The sequence below is a fragment of the Schistocerca cancellata genome, chromosome 1, assembly GCF_023864275.1.
Source record: "Schistocerca cancellata isolate TAMUIC-IGC-003103 chromosome 1, iqSchCanc2.1, whole genome shotgun sequence".
Lineage (NCBI taxonomy): Eukaryota > Metazoa > Arthropoda > Insecta > Orthoptera > Acrididae > Schistocerca > Schistocerca cancellata.
The window spans coordinates 1,244,060,633-1,244,075,527 of NC_064626.1; the positions used below are offsets into that span (position 1 = coordinate 1,244,060,633).

At 44.4% G+C, this 14,895-nt stretch overlaps 1 pseudogene; it reads right to left on the reverse strand.

The window, feature by feature from the left end:
- Nucleotides 1–1,356: 1,356 nt before the first annotated feature.
- Nucleotides 1,357–1,474, reverse strand: LOC126102165 (5S ribosomal RNA; annotated as a pseudogene).
- Between the last annotated feature and the right edge of the window lie 13,421 nt (nucleotides 1,475–14,895).

Genomic DNA, 14,895 nt, shown 5'->3' on the forward strand with positions numbered 1-14,895 from the left:
TTGCAGTATCGCGGAAGGAACATCCAGCTTCTCGTAGCCCTACTACACGACTTCGTCCAAAATCGGTCAGCTGTTTATACTGGCGTCATCGTCGCCTTAAAGGCATTCTTGACTAACATCAACTCAGTACGTCCAATCCCGTAACGCTCGCGACCGTCACGGTCCGTATTTAAAGCGAACGTGACTTGCACCCTCATAATGGCGCTACTTCTGCCACTCTTAAACGACTGGTTCGAAATCTGAACAGATATCATCTTTCAGATGTAGAAAAATGTCTACTAACGTTCGTTTATCCTGCACTTTTCCTGCTTGGTGTAGCGATTTTTTTCCGTCAGTGTATATCTACGTAATTCATGGAAATCGGTAGCGTTCTCGCTTCCCACGCCCGGGTTCCCGGGTTCGATTCCCGGCGGGGTCAGGGATTTTCTCTGCCTCGAGATGGCTGGGTGTTGTGTGCTGTCCTTAGGTTAATTAGGTTTAAGTAGTTCTAAGTTCTAGGGGACTGATGACCATAGATGTTAAGTCCCATAGTGCTCAGAGCCAATTGAACCATGGAAATCGCCACGCTCTACATTACACGGTTTTACTACTTGGTGTGATCTCTCACTACAAAATTTTCACCAGCATGGTGCAGAACAAAAAGTCCATTGCGTTGGACCCTACTGACTATCCTACGTCGATTCTGTATGTTAGCTGCTCAAGAAAACTAACAAAAGTGATGCTGCAGGCATTACTGTGCCCCGTTCAAAGTTTAGATTCCAGCTAAAAAAGTAACTTTCTTGTGTTGGCACCCTAAATGGACTTCCTTACCAAAAAAAAAAAAAAAACAGTAACTCTTAGAATCGAGTTCTGACGGAAATATGGATCTCTTAGGTTGGCATTATGTGGCTGGCTCTTAAGCGCCAACTACCTTTCAGCAGACGTATCACTGAAGAGTCCTGCATAGATAGGACCTCACGTAAAGATAAGACTGTAGTTATCCAAAAATACTTGCCTATCGAACCAGTAATATCAATCGCCGACCGCGGTGGTCTCGCGGTTCTAGGCGCTCAGTCCGGAATCGCGCGACTGCTACGGTCGCAGGTTCGAATCCTGCCTCGAGCATGGATGTGTGCGATATCCTTAGGTTAGTTAGGTTTAAGTAGTTCTAAGTTCTAGGGGACTGATGACCACAGACGTTAAGTCCCATAGAGCTCAGAGCCATTTGAACCATTTTTGAACAAGTAATATCAATCTCTCGTCTCAGAGGCTCATGGAAATTGTTTTGCAAATTTCTGCTTCGTCTCCATCCTAAATCCGAGTTTGTGTCCCATTGCTAATGAATGTTTGCCTCACAGGGGCTGAGTGCACCCCGCTTGCCAACAGCGCTCGGCAGACCGGATGGTCACCCATCAAAGTACTAGCCCAGCCCGACAGCGCTTAACTTCGGTGATCTGACGGGAACCGGTGTTACCACTGGGGCAAGGCCGTTGGCCTATACTCTCTTCACTACGCACAAATTTGCGCAATGCCTCCAAAGACAGGTTGAAAAGCATGCAAAAATCTTAATAAAAGAATAATCACATGTATTTCATTGTCAATTATCAACCAAGAGCAGAATAAGAAACGCACTCGACAATAATTACACTAGTCAACGTTATTGTGACACTGTTCTCTTTCTTCAAGTGTATCTTTTCAGTGGTGCTTTAGTCCCTGACTTCATTTTTTTTGGCTGCTAATACGCGACCGCATCAAACGAGAGTATACTCGACGAATAGACTGGCCTGCCCGTACCCCCGACTTAAACCCCACCGAGCACGTGTGGGATTCGTTGGGTAGGTATATTACAGCACATCCGCATGAACCAACGATCTTCCAGTAATCGTCAACCGCCGTCGTGGAGTAATGGAACGCCCTAACGTAACAGACCCTTACCAACCTTGTGGCAAGCATAGAAGCACGCCGTTGAGTGTGCCTTGCCGTCCGTGGTAATCACACACCCTATTACGAACCATGTCCTACCGTTCGATATGTCCAGGGGACCATGCCGAATTATGGTGTCTTCAGTGTAGTTATTGTCTTTGAATTAAAGTGTCATTTCGTTTGTCTCTTAGCGGATTCCTTCAGTTACCGATGTGCTATACCACAGCTGCTTGTATGTATGATCCAGGTTTCATAGAGCTATTTTACTTGGCAATGACACTTCATGCAAAAGTTACTTTACTCCTTAGTTTTCCACACCCGTGTACAGTCTTTTCCCTAGGAGACACCTCGAAAATGTCATTGTCACCAACGCTCACGGACATGCGCATTTCTGCGCCGCCGTGTTAATTTAAAGGTCTCCGGTTATCGGTCTTCTACAACTTATCTTTGTGGGCCATCACTTGTAGATTAGAAGCAGTATCACAGTAAACAATCGCAGCTGGAAAAACCGTATTGTCTACGTTTCAGAGCTGCAGCTGATCTCGCTATTCGAGTAGAGATACTGACATTTACCTCGCTAAGAGAGCAACCTTGGAGATATGGTGTAAGACATCGAGCAGCTGATGTACAGAAATGTACGTTTAGGTGATTCACTGACAGAGTGCGGAATGTTTCACCAGGAAGACGTTGAGCTAACGGTACTAAACTGATACTCAAGTACTTCCAGAGCTGCGGGAAATGTTGATTAAAATTGCATTTTTTTAAATTTTTTAGTCGTGATTCTTCTGACTGATTTGATGCGGGCAGCCACAAATTCCTCTCCTGTGGCAAACCGCTCCATCTCAGAGCAGCACTTGCGAGTTACATCCTCAGTTATTTGCTGGACGTACAGTTCTCCAATCTCTGTCTTCTTCTACTGCTTTTGTCCTCTACAGCCCCCTCTTGTACTATGGGAGTTATTCCCTGATGTCTTCTTAACTATGTCCTATCATGCAGTCCCTTCTTCTCAATGTTTTCCATATATTCCTTTCCTCTCCTATTCCTCTCAGAACCTCCTCATTCCTTACCTTATCAGGCACCTACTTTTCAACATTGATCGGTATCACCAAATCTCAAATGCATCGATTCTCTTCTGTTCCCCTTTTTACACATTCTGTGTTTCACTACCATAGGATGCCGTGCTCCAAATTTATTCCTCAAATTAAGGGCTATATTTGATAGTAGTGGACTTCTTTCGGCCGGAATGCCCTTTTTGCCCGTGCTAGTCTGCTTTTGATGATCTACTTGCTCCGTCCGTCATTGGTTATTTTGCTGAGTAGGAACCACAATTCCTTAACTTCATCCACTTCGTGATCGCCAGTTCTGATTTTCAGTTTCTTCTCGTACTTTCGTCTTTCTTCAACTCTTACTCTCAATCCATATTCTCTGCTGATTAGACTGTTCTTCCATTCAACAAATCCTGCAATTCCTCTTCACTTTCACTGTGGATAGGAACGTCATCAGCGAATCTTGTCACTGATGTCCTCTCACCCGAAAGTTTAATTTTGCTCGGAATTTTGAACCTCGGGCAGCATTTGATGATGTCGAACGCTTTTCCCAAGTCGACAAATCCTGTGAACGTGTCTTAATTTTTCCTTAGTCTAGCTTCCATTATCAACCTTAAAGTCAGAACTGCCTTTCTGGGGCCTTTCCTAAAGTCAAACTGATCGTCATCTAACACATCATTAATTTTCTATTCCATTATTTTGTATATCATTTTCGTCCGGAACTTGGATGCTTGAGCTGTTAAGGTGATTATGCATAATTGTCACACTTGTCTGCTCTTGCAGTCTTCGGATTTGTGTAGATTTTTTTCCGAAAGTGAGATAGTGTATCGCCAGACTGATACATTCTACACACCAACGCGAATAATCGTTTTGTTTGCAACTTCCCCAAAATATTTGAGCAATTCCAATAGAATGTTACCTATCCATTCTGCCTTTTTTGATCTTGAGTCGTCCAAAGATCTTTTAAATTCCGTTTCTAATAGTGGATCACCTATCTCTTCCTTATCGACTCCTGTTTCTTCCCCTGTCACATTACCAGACAAGACGTCCCCCTCATGAAGATCTACAGTGTGTTCTTGCCACCTATCCGCTCTCTCGTCTGCCTTTAACAGTGGAATTCAAATTGCATTCTTAATGTTACCGCCCTTGCAGTTAACGTCGCCAAAGTTTCTTTTGACTTTTTTATATGCTGAGACAGTCGTTCCGACTACCATTTCATTCTTATCCGAGCTAATTTCAGTACTTCCTAGAGCTGAAGAATGGTGTTAGTACATGATGGCTGTACTGTGTGTGTAACGTTACTGTGCTGATCACAATATTGCATGTCCAGAGTGAGTGAACTTGCAGTTTATCCTCACCTTTTAGACTCTGAGAAAAGTCAGATCATTTGCATGTGGGACTAGGAAGCAGCACGCCGACAGATCGCACAGACAGTTGAAGGCAGTGTGCTGACTGCAGAACGAGCGGTGCGGAGACGAACGCGGGCGAACAGTGTGGCGAGGATAACAGACACGAGTCGTTTTGGAAGGACTGCACACTGAGAGAATTGTAGGCTATGACGAACAGACTGATGACAACAGCTGAAATCCGTAACCAAAACTGGTTACCGATGACTTGATACCAGTGTCTGAGTTTAATTTGTACACCACAGCACTGAAGATGATGACTATGTGATTGAAAATCGATTGTGCTATCAATAAAACATCAATATTACGGCCAACGCTGACCTTCCTTTTAATTTAACATATATGGTCGTTGTGCACACAGCACTCCATGGAGTCGCCATCAATACACGTAATCTATCCCGAGAAAACCCACTTACAAAGTTTCGAGAACCGGCTCTAGGAATATGTGAGTACTACAAACCCCTAAGTATAGCTCCCGTAGGGATCGTGAGAACAATGTAAGATTAATTTCAGGAATCTGGGAGGCATTTATAAGATCGTTCTCCCCGCGCTCCATACGTGAAGGCAACAGGAAAGTAACCCTAGCACGTGCTACTGTGGGACGTACCCGTCTGCCATACACTTAACAATGGTCTGCAAGGTGTAGGTGCAGACGCAGATGTAGACGTAGATGTAATGTTTGATAGATATTGGCTGGGGCTGCATGTTGTTGTTTTTGTGGTCTTCAGTCCTGAGACTGGTTTGATGCAGTTCTCCATGCTACTCTATCCTGTGCAAGCTTCTTCATCTCCCAGTACCTACTGCAACCTACATCCTTCTGAATCTGCTTAGTGTATTGATCTCTTGGTCTCCCCCTACGATTTTTACCCTCCACGCTGCCCTCCAATATTAGATTGGTGATCCCTTGATGCCTCAGAACATGTCCTACCAACCGATCCCTTCTTCTGGTCAAGTTGTGCCACAAACTTCTCTTCTCCCCAATCCTATTCAATACTTCCTCATTACTTATGTGATCTACCCATCTAATCTTCAGCATTCTTCTGTAGCACCACATTTCGAAAGCTTCTATTCTCTTCTTGTCCAAACTATTTACCGTCCATGTTTCACTTCGATACATGGCTACACTCCATACAAATACTTTCAGAAATGACTTCCTGACACTTAAATCTATACTCGATGTTAACAAATTTCTCTTCTTCAGAAACGCTTTCCTTGCCATTGCCAGTCTACATTTTATATCCTCTCTACTTCGACCATCATCAGTTATTTTGCTCCCCAAATAGCAAAACTCCTTTACTACTTTAAGTGTCTCATTTCCTAATCTAATTCCCTCAGCATCACCCGACTTAATTCGACTACATTCCATTATCCTCGTTTTGCTTTTGTTGATGTTCATCTTATATCCTCCTTTCAAGAAACTGTCCATTCCGTTCAACTGCTCTTCCAGGTCCTTTGCTGTCTCTGACAGAATTACAATGTCATGTGCAAACCTCAAGGTTTTTATTTCTTCTCCATGGATTTTAATACCTACTCCGAATTTTTCTTTTGTTTCCTTTACTGCTTGCTCAATATACAGATTGAATAACATCGGGGAGAGGCTACAACCCTGTCTCACTCCCTTCCCAACCACTGCTTCCCTTTCATGTCCCTCGACTCTTATAACTGCCATCTGGTTTCTGTACAAATTGTAAATAGCCTTTCGCTCCCTGTATTTTACCCCTGCCACCTTTAGAATTTGAAAGAGAGTATTCCAGTCAACATTGTCAAAAGCTTTCTCTAAGTCTACAAATGCTAGAAACGTAGGTTTGCCTTTCCTTAATCTTTCTTCTAAGATGGGGCTGCATAGTGCAGCATATTCAATCTGTGTCACTGTTTTGCGTCTTCCATATTCAAGAAAAAGGACATAAATCTGTGAAATTTAGTATTTTCTGAGACATAACTTGAACCGGGAGAGCGTGCGCCGATCGGGGCACGCGATTCATGAGTTATCGAGGCTGACGCTCTGCTCAGGACGTCGATCGCGTGTTTCGAGGTCGCAGGTACGTGGAACTGCGTCGCAGCATTTCGGTCCCGCAGGCAGGCGGAGCCGCGATACAAATGCTCTGCCGTAGATCTCAAGGCCGGCCGGCGAGCGGCACTGGAAGATAGGGCGTCGCCTTCAGAGCTGAGTGGACGCGCTATCGGCGAGATAGCGCGCTCGCTTCCGCTGATGCCGACCGTAGCGCGCTGCGTGGCTCCGACTACACCGACAAGTCCTTCAGAGGTCGATAGCGGCTGTCACAAGGGCTTCACATTGGCCTGACGCTGGTATCTCGTCGCGTATCGGCGAGGTCCCGTAGAAAGCCACGATGGTTCACACTACGCGTAAGAACAACATCGCGAACAGACAGGAGAAAAAAATCGAGACACGTTCATACGATTTGTAGTCATGTAGAAAACGTTCGCCAATGTAAAAAGGTGCAATATGTTCAAAATGCTGAGAAAAATAGGGGTAAGCAATAAGAAAGTATGGGTAATATAGAGTATGCACAATAACCGAAAGGGAGCTATAAAGGTGGAATACCAAGTTCGAGGTGCACGGATTAAAAAGGGTGTAAGAGTGGGAGAATCAGGAATACGGAAATAGAAGTCGCTGAGGAATGAAATAAATAGGAAGTGCAGGAAAGCTAAGACGAAATGGCAGCTTGAAAAATGTGAAGAAATCAAAAAAGAAATTATTGTCGGAGTATCGAACTGGAGTAAGCGTTCGGCAAAGTAAAATGGTGCAAAGTGTTCGAAATTCTGAGAAAAATATGGGTAAGCTATAGGGAAAGGTGGGTAATATACACTCCTGGAAATTGAAATAAGAACACCGTGAATTCATTGTCCCAGGAAGGGGAAACTTTATTGACACATTCCTGGGGTCAGATACATCACATGATCACACTGACAGAACCACAGGCACGTAGACACAGGCAACAGAGCATGCACAATGTCGGCACTAGTACAGTGTATATCCACCTTTCGCAGCAATGCAGGCTGCTATTCTCCCATGGAGACGATCGTAGAGATGCTGGATGTAGTCCTGTGGAACGGCTTGCCATGCCATTTCCACCTGGCGCCTCAGTTGGACCAGCGTTCGTGCTGGACGTGCAGACGGCGCGAGACGACGCTTCATCCAGTCCCAAACATGCTCAATGGGGGACAGATCCGGAGATCTTGCTGGCCAGGGTAGTTGACTTACACCTTCTAGAGCACGTTGGGTGGCACGGGATACATGCGGACGTGCATTGTCCTGTTGGAACAGCAAGTTCCCTTGCCGGTCTAGGAATGGTAGAACGATGGGTTCGATGACGGTTTGGATGTACCGTGCACTATTCAGTGTCCCCTCGACGATCACCAGTGGTGTACGGCCAGTGTAGGAGATCGCTCCCCACACCATGATGCCGGGTGTCGGCCCTGAGTGCCTCGGTCGTATGCAGTCCTGATTGTGGCGCTCACCTGCACGGCGCCAAACACGCATACGACCATCATTGGCACCAAGGCAGAAGCGACTCTCATCGCTGAAGACGACACGTCTCCATTCGTCCCTCCATTCACGCCTGTCGCGACACCACTGGAGGCGGGCTGCACGATGTTGGGGCGTGAGCGGAAGACGGCCTAACGGTGTGCGGGACCGTAGCCCAGCTTCATGGAGACGGTTGCGAATGGTCCTCGCCGATACTCCAGGAGCAACAGTGTCCCTAATTTGCTGGGAAGTGGCGGTGCGGTCCCCTACGGCACTGCGTAGGATCCTACGGTCTTGGCGTGCATCCGTGCGTCGCTGCGGTCCGGTCCCAGGTCGACGGGCACGTGCACCTTCCGCCGACCACTGGCGACAACATCGATGTACTGTGGAGACCTCACGCCCCACGTGTTGAGCAATTCGGCGGTACGTCCACCCGGCCTCCCGCATGCCCACTATACGCCCTCGCTCAAAGTCCGTCAACTGCACATACGGTTCACGTCCACGCTGTCGCGGCATGCTACCAATGTTAAAGACTGCGATGGAGCTCCGTATGCCACGGCAAACTGGCTGACACTGACGGCGGCGGTGCACAAATGCTGCGCAGCTAGCGCCATTCGACGGCCAACATCGCGGTTCCTGGTGTGTCCGCTGTGCCGTGCGTGTGATCATTGCTTGTACAGCCCTCTCGCAGTGTCCGGAGCAAGTATGGTGGGTCTGACACACCGGTGTCAATGTGTTCTTTTTTCCATTTCCAGGAGTGTATATGACAAGCGCCAAGAGGAAATAATGAGAGTGGACGACCAAGAACGAAGTGTTTGGATTAAATATGTAGTGAGACAGTGACGTAGTCTTTTGCCCCTACTATTCAGTCCGTACATCGAAGAAGCAATGATGGAAATAAAAGAAAGTTTGAGGAGTGGGATTAACATTTAAGGTGAAAGGATATCAATGATGCGATTCGCTGATGACATTGCTGGAGAGGAATTACATGATTTGTTGAATGGAATGGTCTAATGAGTATACAATATGGATTTAAAGTAAATGGAAGAAGGACGAAAGTAATGAGAAATAGCACAAATGAGAACAGCGGGAAACTTAACATCAGGTTTGGTGATCACAAAGTAGATAAAGTTAAGGAATTGACTACCTCGGCAGCAAAACAACCAACGACGGACGGGGCAAGGAGGACATCGAAAGCAGACTAGCCCCGGCAGAAAGAACGTTCCTGGCCAAGAGCAGTCTACTAGTATCAAACATAGGCCTTAATCTGAGGAAGAAATTTTTGAGAATGTACGTCTGGGGCACAGCATTGACTGTGGGAAAATCAGAACAGAAGAGAATCGAAGCATCTGACATGTGGTGCTACAGACGAATGTTGAAAATCAGGTGCACAGATGAGGTAAGGTATGAGGACGTTCTCTGCAGAACCGGACAGGAAGTGAATATATGGAAAGACTGACAAAAAGAAGGGACAGTGTGGTAGGACATGTCTTAAGGCATCAGGAAATAAGTTCCATGCTACTAGAGGGAGTTGTAAAGGGTAAAAACTGCAGAAGTATACAGGGACTGGAATATATCCAGCAAAAAAAAAAAAAAAAACGATGTAAGTTGTAAGTGATACTCTGATATGAAAAGATTGGCGTCTGATGACTAAACAATGCAGTATTCTGAATTTTGTGGAGTGATTTAAACAATCCTGTGAGAAAGAAAGCAAAAGAAAGCATTCTTACCGACGTTTTAAAAGAATTTGTAGGAGCACATCGACTAGGCGTACACTATAAGTGGAACACAATGACTGCCATGTAAACAAACTTCTTTCACATTTCCATCCACGTGTCACAAAAATTTCTCCGTTATCCGGTTTCGACGTCTTAGAAAGTTATCATCATCATCATAATCGGTGTGAAAGGAAGAAAAACTGCGAATAGCAGAACATCGAAAACCTCACACCAACCCCTTCTCCCGGGAGGTTACTTTATATCGTGTTCATGCACACATCAGCTGTATATAAGAGTTTGTTTGAGTTTTTAATTTAGGTTCTTAGAGTTCTACTATCCCTCCTTTTACTTCTTTTTAAACAGACAATCTGATGATAAAGAAGTTGATACCGCTGATGAAACAGTTTGTATGAGCTGAGGATAGAAACAAAATTATCAAGTGGTTCTCTGAAAGAAATTTTCGTTAAAAGCGTATTTACTTCACTACAACAAAGACAGTCACGCCAGAAATTAACGTAGCCATCAGTAGGAGTCACCAAATAGGGTAGAACAAGTAAACCCCCAATTCTTTAAAGAATCGTACTCACGTCTGTAAGAAGGCTTCATACTTTTGATTACTTGACAAATGAGTTGGTGTATTAAGTATTTCACGTTAAACATATAAGCGTGCAAAAGTTTAGAGAAGGTCTGGAATAATGTGTAGCGGCCGCCACAGAGTCGAAAGGACGGGCAGCAGAGCAGCAGCAGCACTTGTGTGATAAACTGTAAGTCAATTTAGTCTGTTTCTTGTTCACGTGCTTATGCAAAGAAGTGAACTGTATGTATGTGGTTAGAAAATTAATCGTAGTTTTTGTTTTTGCGTGAGTCTTGAGAATATCCTTGTGTAGGGCGGCTTGCTAGTGTAAATTTCCCGTGTAGACAAATTTATATCTGAAACTTCCTGGCAGATTAAAACTGTGTGCCCGACCGAGACTCGTACTCGGGACCTTTGCCTTTCGCGGGCAACTGCTCTGCCAGGAAGTTTCATATCAGCGCACACTCCGCTGCAGAGTGAAAATCTCATTCTGGAAACATCCCCCAGGCAGTGGCTAAGCCATGTCTCCGCTATATCCTTTCTTTCAGGAGTGCTAGTTCTGCAAGGTTCGCAGGAGAGCTTCTGTAAAGTTTGGAAGGTAGGAGACGAGATACTGGCAGAAGTAAAGCTGTGAGTACCGGGCGTGAGTCGTGCTTCGGTAGCTCAGTTTGGTAGAGCACTTGCCCGCGAAAGGCAAAGGCCCCGAGTTCGAGTCTCGGTCGGGCACACAGTTTTAATCTGCCAGGAAGTTTCATATCAGCGCACACTCCGCTGCAGAGTGAAAATCTCATTCTGGAAATTTATTTCTGTTTAATAGCTTGCTGTCTCAGAGTTCAGTGAGAAATCTGCACACCAACTTTTAGTGTTACTTTCTTCTCCGTCGGTATATTTTCAAACACGGTAGCTCCATTTGAGACCTTATATCTGTTTTATACACAGCACGATATGGCTAGGGACTGTGCTTGTTGTGAGCGGACACAAAGAGAGTTGGCTGCTGTCCGTAAACAGCTGGATGCTGCGTCAGCTACGATCGACAAGCTTATAGCTAATGCTCCAAGTTGCGGTGACGTAGAGGCGCCAGTGACGAGATCTGCGACACCTTAGGTGTCATTGGAATCCCCTGGTTGCCCGGACGTCACTGCGGCTTCCGATACCGGTCCGATCTGGCCGGTCCGTCCTCACTCCAGAGTAGGTGGCAGACAGTGTTGGGTTCGCGTGTCACTGGACGGAAGGTGAAAGAGCCAGATATCCTTTTAAGTAAACTAGAATATTATAGTGTAACAGGAAATGCTGCAAAATGGTTCAAATCTTATATTTCTGGCAGGAAACAAAGGGTGTTATTAGGAAAGAGACATGTATCAAGCTATCAGGCATCATCCAACTGGGAACTAATTACATGTGGGGTCCCACAAGGTTCCATTTTGGGGCCCTTACTTTTTCTTGTGTATATCAATGACCTTTCATCAGTAACATTACCAGATGCCAAGTTTGTTTTGTTTGCCGATGATACAAACATTGCAATAAATAGCAAATCAAGAGTAGTCTTAGAAAGATCAGCCAATAAAATATTTGTGGTCATTAATCACTGGTTCCTAGCCAATTCTTTGTCACTAAACTTTGAAAAAACACACCACATGCAGTTCAGAACTTGTAAGGGGTGTCCCAAGAGTATATGTCTAACATACGATGACAAGAAGATAGAAGAAGTGGACAGTGTTAAATTCTTGGGATTACAGCTTGATAATAAATTCAACTGGGAGGAGCACACCACAGAACTGCTGAAACGTCTTAACAAATCTCTGTTTGCAATGCGAATTTTGTCAGACATAGGGGATATAAAAATGAAAAAGCTGGCATACTAAGCTTACTTTCATTCCATAATGCCACATGGTATTATTTTTTGGGGTAATTCATCAAGCCAAGCTAAAGTTTTCCGGGCACAAAAACGTGCAGTAAGAGTTATATGTGGTGTGAACTCAAGAACATCCTGCAGAAGCCTGTTTAGGGAACTAGGGATACTAACTACTGCTTCCCAATATATTTATTCCTTAATGAAATTTGTCATTAAAAATATATCACTTTTTCAAATCAACAGCTCAATTCATGGAATCAATACTAGAAATAAGAATAATCTTCACAAGGATTTAAAGTCACTTAGTGTTGTACAAAAAGGTGTGCATTATTCAGGAACACACATTTTCAATAACTTGCCAGCAGCCATAAAAAGCTTAACAACCAATGAAATTCAGTTTAAGAGAAGCCTAAAGGATTTATTGGTGGCCAACTCCTTCTACTCAATTGATGAATTTCTTAGTAAAACCAACTGATTTGTATATAAGTACAACATAACTTCTGCACAATTCCAGTGCAGTAATGTGTTCATTGAAAATAAGTATTACAGTAGTTGTATTGCATGTTTATTACATTATAAATAAATAAAAAACTTTTTTGTTTTAAATTTAGTTCATTGGTATTTGTAAAATGACTCTTAGTGTTCATTAAAAAATGACGATCATTCGACTTGGGACCTGTGGAATGGTACAATAGCTTATTTGTTTTAGTTGTAAATATTTGTCATGTATTGTTGTTTTTCTGACATGTTCCACATCCTGGAGGACCTCCTCACTACGGATCAATTGGAATGAAAGCAAATCTAATCTAATCTAATCTAAAGGTCGTGCGGCTGGCTCAATACGTCTTAGTAACAGGTACGAGGTGCTTCCCAGTGTTGACTGGTTTGGAGCAGAGTGGAAGGTCTAAACCAGAGGCTGAGACGGCTCTGCGACGGTATCGGATGCGAATTTCTCGACCTTCGCTATCGCGTGCAGAACTGTAGGGTTCCCCTAAGTAGGTCACGGGTGCACTGCACGCAGGAAGCGGCTACCAGGGTAGCGGAGTAGGTGTGGCGCGCACATGGGGCTTTTTTAGGTTAGAGAACCCCTCCCTTGGAAGCAAATACGATTTTCCAGTTAAATGAGCCACAGCAACCTCAGAGAATCTTGGCCCTCGCAGATCAGGGATAGAAAAGATTAATATGATTTTAGTAAACTGCAGGAGCATCCAAGGAAAGGTCCCAGAATTAGTATCGACTGGATTGTTTATCGTAAGGCTAGGTTAGTCAAAAATGGTGTTTATTGCCAGAGACAGGGAATCACGTGGCACCGGTCTGAATGTCTTGTGTGAAAGTTACCTTGAGCAGATAGTTAGAGAACCAACTAGTGAGGGTAACGTCTTAGGCCTCCTGGCAACAAACAGACCTCAACTTACCGAATCAGTTAACGTAGAGGAAGGTATCAGTAATCATAAGGCTGTGACAGCGTCTATCACAACGGGTCCACCAAGGAATTTTAAGAAAGGTGGGAAGATATACTTGCTCAGTAAGGGTGACAGGATACGAATTTCAGAATATGTCAGCAGTCAGCATCAAAGATTCGGTGATGAGGACGAAGATGTCGAGAACAAATGGAAAAAATTCATAGGTATCGTTCAATATGCCCTAGACAAGAATGTTCAGAGTAAGGTTTTAAGGGATGGGAAAGATCCACCATGGTTTAATAGCGGTGTTAGAAAAGCGCTACGTAAACAAAGAGCATTTCATCTCAGATTCAAGAGAAGTAAAAACGTAGCTGACAAACGAAAGCTGAACGTAGCGAAAATGAGCGTAAGGACAGCAATGAGAGAAGCGTTCAATGATTTCGAAAGTAAGCCGCTGACAACCGACCTGAGTAAAACCCCTAAGAGGTTTTTGGTCATGTAAAATCAGTAAGTGGGTCAAAATCATCTACTCCTTCTCTCAGCGACCACGCCGGCATCGAAACGAAAGATAACAGAGAGAAGGCGGAAATACTGAATTCGGTCTTCCGAAGTCGTTCCACCGCGGAAGATCGTAACACTGTCCCTCCTTTCAATCGTCGTGCGAAATACTGAAATACTGAATTCGGTCTTCCGAAGTCGTTCCACCGCGGAAGATCGTAACACTGTCCCTCCTTTCAATCGTCGTGCGAACGTCGAAATGGTAGATATTAAGATAACCGATCGCGGAACTGAAAAACAGCTAGAGTCGCTTAGTAGTGAAAAGGCTTCAGCACCAGATGTGATACCTATAAGATTCTATAAAGATTATGTGAAAGAACTTGCTCCTTTTCCTAGCAGTAATTTATCGTAGATCGCTTGAGTAACGAAAGGTGCCTAACGACTGGAAAAAGGCGCAGGTCGTTCCCGTTTTTAAGAAGGACGTAAGACAGATCCACACAATTATAGACCTATATCGTTGATGTCAATCTGTTGTAGAATTATGGAACATGTTTTATGCTAATGAATTATGACGTTTTCGGAAAATGAACATCTCCTCTATAAAAATCAACACGGATTCCGCAGACAGAGAACCTGCGAAACTTAGCTCGCTCTGTTCGTCCATCAGATCCACAGCGCAGTGGACAATGGCGCTCAGGCTGATGCCGCGTTCCTTGATTTCAGTAAGGCATTTGACACCGTGCCGCATTGCCGTTTAATGAAAAAAAAAACGAGCTTACAGAGTATCGGAGTAGACCTGCGATTGGATTCAAGACTTTCTTGCAGATAGAAAACACGCCGGTCTTAACGGAACTAAATCGGCAGAGGTAAACGTAATATCCGGAGTACCACAGTGAAGCGTGATAGGACCGTTACTGTTCACGATATATACAGGGTGTTTCAAAAATGACCGGTATATTTGAAACGGCAATAAAAACTAAACGAGCAGCGATAGAAATACATCGTTTGT